The following is a 6,997-nucleotide window of genomic DNA, read 5'->3' as shown; positions in this document are numbered from 1 at the left end:
GCTGAGTATATATTTTTCGGTTGTAGAGTTTGTACTGTTAATTGCTGCTTAGATCTCTTTTGAAACTCTTTTGTCCCACGTCCCCCTATTTTCTGCTGTGTCTTCAGTTGGTATAACTGTTTTTTACAGCTTGTGTGTTATCTAACTCAAGGATTACTTGCATAAAATAAGACCTGTTAGTAACAGCCTGCATTTAATTGCTGGAACCTGTGCTCTGAGAGAATGCCTTCTAATCTGTCTGCAAATATACAGAGCTGAGTATATATTTTTTTGTTTTAGAGTTTTTACTATTAATTGTTGCTTAGATCTCTGTTGAAACTGTTGTCTCCCTGTTCTGAGAGACTGCCTTCCAATCTATCTGCAAAGATACAGAGCTGTGTATATATTTTTTGGTTTTAGAGTTTGCACTGTTAATTGTTTCTTAGATCTCTGTTGAAACTGTTTTGTCCCACCTCTCCCTATTTGTTTCCATGTCTTCAGTTGGTATAACTGTTTTTTACAGCTTGTGTGTTATCTAACCTAAGGATCACTTGCATAAAATTAGGCCTGTTAGTAACAGCCTGCATTTAATTGCTGGAACCAGTGTTTTGAGAGACTGCCTTCCAATCTATATGCAAATATACAGAGCTGAGTATATATTTTTTGGTTTTAGAGTTTGTACTGCTAATTGTTGCTTAGATCTTTGTTAAAACTGTTGTCTCCCTGTGCTGAAAGACTGCTTTCCAATGTATCTGCAAATATACAGAGCTGCGTATATATATATTTTTTGGTTTTAGAGATTGTTCTGTTAATTGTTGCTTAGATCTCTGTTGAAACTGTTTTTTCCACCTCCCCCTATTTTCTGCCTTGTCTTCAGTTGGTTTAACTGATTTTTACAGCTTTTGTGTTATCTAACCTAAGGATCACTTGCATAAAATTAGACCTGTTAGTAACAGCGTGCATTTAATTTCTGGAACCTGTGTTCTGAAATACTGCCTTCTAATCTGTCTGCAAATATACAGAGCTGAGTATATATTTTTTTTGGTTTTAGAGTTTGTTCTGTTAATTGTTGCTTAGATCTCTATTGAAACTGCTGTCTCCCTGTTGTGTGAGACTGCTTTCTAATCTAGCTGCAAATATACAGAGCTGAGTATATTTTTTAGGTTTTAGAGTTTGTACTGTTAATTGTTGCTTAGATCTCTGTTGAATCTGTTTGTCCCACCTCCTCCTATTTTTTGCCATGTCTTCTGTTGGTATAACTGTTTTTTACAGCTTGTTTGTTATCTGACTCATGGATCACTTGCATAACATTAGACCTGTTAGCAACAGCCTGCATTTAAATGCTGGAACCTGTGTTCTGAGAGACTGCTTTCCAATCTATCTGCAAATATACAGAGCTGAGTATATATATTTTTTGGTTTTAGAGTTTGTACTCTTAATTGTTGCTTAGATGTCTTTTTAAACTGTTTTGTCCCACCCACCCTCCCTATTTTTGGCTTGTAGTTTAAATTTGGTGGCTTTTGCAGTTGCTTGCCCCACTGTAGATTTGATCTGGGACACTCCCCCAGTCCCATCTCTTTACCACATTCTTCCTAATAAATTCTTTCTGCACTTGCTTTTAGTCCTTTTTAATTTAATTGCAATTTTAAATTGTGTTTGGTCTGATATTGCTACATACTCAAGTGTGCTAGCTTGCACTGCATGTGAATTGTTTTTCCTACTGTATTAGCTACTTTTCTGTAAAAAAAAATAAAAAACTGTATGCCTGTTTCCTACATTTCCTGTAACTAGTGTTCCAGATACAGACTTGCTGTATCCAGGACTGTATGTAAGCGTTTGAGCCCCCCACGCCTTTCTATGTTGGAGTAAAGCCTTCTAGCTTATCAGTGGGAGTGGTAAGCACTAGGTAACTTGTCTGCCACCCAAGGAGTGGTTCTGGCTTAGAAATTAATTGTAGTTATTGGCCGTTTGGGAAATCTCTTCTATCTCTCTCAACTTTCTGATTGGAAAGCCTGCATTTGCACTTGTTTCTGTCCTGTAACTCGTCTAGTGTAGATACAGATTCTTAGTTTTCATGCTTAAATTTTCTTATTCATGCTCAGCACTTGTTCAGAACTTGTAAGCACTAAGTAAGCTGCTAATTACTATAGCACTCAACCTTCCTCATTACCTAGAGGAAAACAGTTTTTGTACTTACGTTTCTCACTTGCTTAGAGAAAAACAGCTTCTGTACTCACTTTCCTCACTTATCTAGAGGAAAATAGTTTTTTATTCATGCATGTCCAAGTGTCAGCTCCCAGTGTTCTCTCCTGTCTATCTGATGAATCTGGGCATCCTGACACAATGTACAAATTGCCTCATGTACACAGACAACCCTCTCCTCCTACCACCCAACACTACAACCTGTGAGAGAAGCACTTATCTAGCCAAACTGGAGGCAAAGCTCTCTCCAACCATGACTGAACTTAACAGTCATGAGGAGAAGGTAAACATTTGCACCACACCACACTCATCACATAGTCTCACTAAATCTACACCACCAAAATCCACACATAGTAACACAAAAACATTCACAGAGGCTCTCAATAATAATCTGTCTAAGCAACAGAGACCTTCAAAGCAGAAATGCAAGCAACCTCCATCCCCCAACACAACCCAAATGACACATAGCCCATAGACTCAGTGTGCCACTCAATCACAGCCAATAAGGCAAAACAACGTACCCAACGCACATCATAAGTGACTCTACAGTCAGGCACACTGATGTCACACTCACCAGGCTAAACAAGGAGAAGGTTACTGTTAGCTGCCTGTCGGGTGCCAGGATCCGCCACATAACCCACACACTCAGGTCACTCCACAACAAGTACAAATATGACTCTGTCATTGTCCATGTTGGTGTGAATGACCTGAGACGTACCTCCCTGGACTACATGAAAAGAGACATGGAAGAGCTCTCCGATCTTGTAGCCCAGGCAGGTATGACCCTAGCTATGAGTAGCATTCTGTCATCACCCAGAATGATACAGCAGTACAAGGACAAAATGATTGACTTCAACAATTGGCTAAGCTTCTGGTGTCATTCTAAGTGGATCCAGTATCTCTCTGCTTGGGATGACATGGTCAACAGACCATGATGCTTTGCCACAGATGGCCTGCACCTGTCACCCCTGCAATTCCAGATACTGGCTAAGGCTATTGCTGCCCATATTGTGCCTTTTTTAGGCAAGGTTCAAATGACAAATTCACCACCGTAGCAGGAACAGGCAAGCAAAAACTGAGGGTAATGCTACTCAATGCTAGAAATCTAAATCTTTAAATGCACTCACTTGAGGCACTCCTTAAAATGGAGAACATTGATATCTGTGCAGTGACTGAGACGTGGTTTAAGGCTCCAGAGAGCACTCCTGCACTACCAGGCTATAATTCATACCACACGTTTCGGCCATGTAACCTGGACCAAAACACCAAAGGTGGAGGTGTGTCCATATTCATTAAGGATATCCACACCTCCAGGCTAGTTGCTCAGCATAATGCATCCGAGGTTATCCAAGTGCAACTAACTCTGGGCAAAACTGCAATCCAAATTGTAGCTTGCTACAGATCCCCCACCATGACCCAGGATTCCCACTCCTCTTTTCTTGATGCACTGGAAAATATTAGGGTTCAACCAAACACCCTAATAATGGGTGACTTCAACTACCCCACTATTAACTGGGAAAACTACTCGTTTACCAACTCCTTAGCTCAACACTTTCTGGAATTCATAAACTCCAATGCCCTGGATCAACTTATCCACACCCCCACCAGGGGCAACAATATCCTAGATCTAGTCATTACCAACATGAGTGACCAGTGTTCCACATCTGAAGTCAACTCCTCGTTGGTCTGATCCGACCATAAGCTAATCTCCCTTGATATCCACATCCCGCCCCCACCCCCTATTAAGGAAACCATGGTACAAAATTTCTCCAAAGCCAACTTCATGCTTCTTAAGACAGAAGTGGTGAACTTCATGACACCCATGCTGATGGACAATACAGTTACGACTGCTGAATCCTACATAAATGCACTCTATAAGCACTTATGTGAGTGCATGGATCATGCTATCCCCAACAGAACCAAGAAGCTATCCACCAAAAATAGGAAGCCAGTCTGGTGGTCCCCTGCCATGAACAAACTGTACATACAGAAGGAAGAAACTGTTGCAAAAGAGAGTAAAATCCCATGAGTGGAGGAGCTCCCTGGTCAGCCTTAGTAAGAAGCTGAGATCCCTTATAAGATCCTCCAAAGATAGCTATGAAAACAAAATCACCACTAATTCTAAGGACAACCTCAAAGCATTCTATAGCTATGTCAAGAATCTCGATGGCAACACCCAGATCTGCTCTGAGTTACAGCACAACGGCATGAAAATTACAGAACCAACTGATATTGCCAACATCTTGGCAGATAGGTTTAGTGCTAACTTTACCCCCCCCCTCCTCACCCCCTAAAGGGCCTATATCTATACAGGAAGAATGCAGAGTCCCTGTAATCGCAACTATGCAGGTAAAAGCTGCATTCTCTAAAGTCAAAAACACAGCATCCATGGGACTGGACAACATCACAGGCTGCATTTTACATGAAATTCAGAATGAACTGGCTCCTCACTTAAGCCCAATGTTCAATAATAGCCTCACATCAGGCTTTGTGCCCACTGAATGGTGCACAGCAACAGTTATCCCACTCCACAAAGGGGGGACCACCACTGATCCTGGGAACTATCGACCTATTAGCCTGACGAGCCTAGTCTGCAAGGCCATGGAACGTATCATCATGGAACTCATTAACAAAGACATTGATAACCTCCGAACTCTGGATCCCACCCGGTTCGGGTTGTGAAAGGCAGATCATGCCTCCTGAACCTGACTGACTTCTTTGAGGCAGTCACCAAAGCCGTAGATGAGTGTAAGGTGGTTCACACAGCCTGTCTTGACCTTGCCAAGGCTTTTGGCACCCCTACATCACAAGATGGGTTGCCAAGTGGCTCACTGACAGTACCTACACTGTAAAAGTTGCAGACTCCAAATTTGAGCTCAAAGGAGTGACAAGTGGAGTACCACAGGGTTCCATCCCGGGACCTCTCCTGTTTGGTATCTACTTCTCTGAAATACAGGCTAACACAGAAGGCCTCTGGCTAATGAAGTTCACAGATGACTGCAAACTAGGAGCCATAGTCAAGTCCCCAAATGATGTGGACATCCTACAGAAGGGCCTCGCTGAGACAGATGCCAGGTGTTACAGCCATGACCTCAAGCTCAATGACAAAAAGTGCAGTGTCATCCCCTTTGGTAAAAACTTTGTACCCATGAACTACCACATAGGCAGCAATCTACTTAACACCGAATGTGTAATAAGAGACCTTCAGACCCAGGTGGAAAGTAGTCTCTCCTTTGATAGTCACATCGCCACAGTAGTCAGGAAGTCCTTCTACATGGCATACTTCATCATAAAAGGGTTCTCATCCAGGAAAAAGGAGGTCATTGTTCCTCTCTACTTGACACTCATTAGACCCATTATAGAGTACAATGCCCCTTTTGGAATGTACCTCACAAGACATCTGCAGTAGCAGCTGTAAAGGCCACAGAAGTACCTCACAAAGAGGATTACTGGCCTCAAACAAATGCCCTACACTGACCATCTCAACAAACTCCAGTTTTAATCCATAGCATATCAGCTACTCCGAGGTGATCTTTGCCTAACATATAAAGCTATGTCAAACCCAGAGCTGTTGGACATGCTACACCTAAAGAAATCCAAATCCCTTCAAGCTGCACGCTCTAGGGACCTAAACCTTGTCACCACAATAAACAGGACATGCTGGAGGGATAGATTCCTGTCCCAGAGACTTCCCATACTTTGGAACAGGCTACCCATCTATGGCAAGCAAAGTTCTTCTTTAGCACTCTTCAATAAAAATCTTGATGAGTGGATAGGAAATAGGAAATACATCCCGGGGATCATTTCTGTGTCTCTGCTTGACAGTGGCACAGGAAAACAACTTTCTTGGGTGGCATAAGCCAGGGAACCTTGTTGGCTAGGCTTACGTAGGCCCTTGGGCCGATAGCCTAGTACCTACCTATAAACCTATAAGATAGGATATGCCCAGAGATTTTTGTATTTGAGAAACAGGAATTCACTGGATCAGCGTTAGCATTCCCATTACAGGAAAAAGCATTCTTGACACGGTCCTCACAAATATTGCTTTTAGCTATTCCACTCCCCCATCTTTCCTTTACTGGTTAAATCAGACCACAAGTCATGATATTTACTCTCAGAACTGCTATAGTCCTTGCAACCATAATCTCCATATGTATGGACTTCAAAAGAGTGACCCTTATACAATTATATGATGAAATCTCCAAAATTAGCCATGACTACCCTGACTGACTCCAAGACAGCAGCCAACTTCACAAAGGAGTTTTATGCCCACAAATGCATAAATCTAGCAATCCCAGCTAGGGACAAATACAATGGAGCATTTGAAAACAAAGTCATAAATAAGTTGTATAAGAAAAAAAAATCTCTTTAAACTGTGCATTAAGGAAATATCTCCTTAGAAGGGGGACAGTATAAAAATATCACCAAAAAACTGAAAAGCACTATATGGACCAATAAATCAACCCATTTATGGAATATAGCTTCTGAAGCAAAGGATAACAAAAAATCCTTCTTTAGCTATGTTTAAAAACTAAGAAATAACACTCAACACTGTTTTGAACTTTTCTGTAATGAGGCCCACTCTGATTAGCATCACAAGTGTACTAACAAATAAGTTCAGTGTACACTGCACCCCTGAAACCCAAATCAGCACTCATCCCAGAATTCCACACACCCCCTATTATCATTATGAAATATGAACTTAAGGTATTATCAAAACCAAAAACACTTCCTCCATGGGTCCTGACAACATATCTGGATGCTTAATAAACAGCATCAAACAGGATCTCAACAAGCCTCTACTTAAATTGTTTAC

The 6,997-nt window shown here is 41.5% G+C and overlaps 1 protein-coding gene across 4 annotated transcripts in view; it reads right to left on the bottom strand.

The window, feature by feature from the left end:
• Positions 1-6,997, bottom strand: part of LOC122801123 (guanine nucleotide exchange factor DBS-like) — a 3,406,519-nt gene that overhangs the window by 2,280,808 nt on the left and 1,118,714 nt on the right. The gene's annotated exons all lie outside the window — the stretch shown is intronic.

Source organism: Protopterus annectens, chromosome 4.part1 (genome assembly GCF_019279795.1).
Source record: "Protopterus annectens isolate FY-2018-M chromosome 4.part1, PAN1.0, whole genome shotgun sequence".
In the NCBI taxonomy this organism is placed as follows: Eukaryota; Metazoa; Chordata; order Ceratodontiformes; family Protopteridae; genus Protopterus; species Protopterus annectens.
Note: the sequence above shows the minus strand (reverse complement) of the source record. Positions and strands in the feature narration are given on the sequence as shown.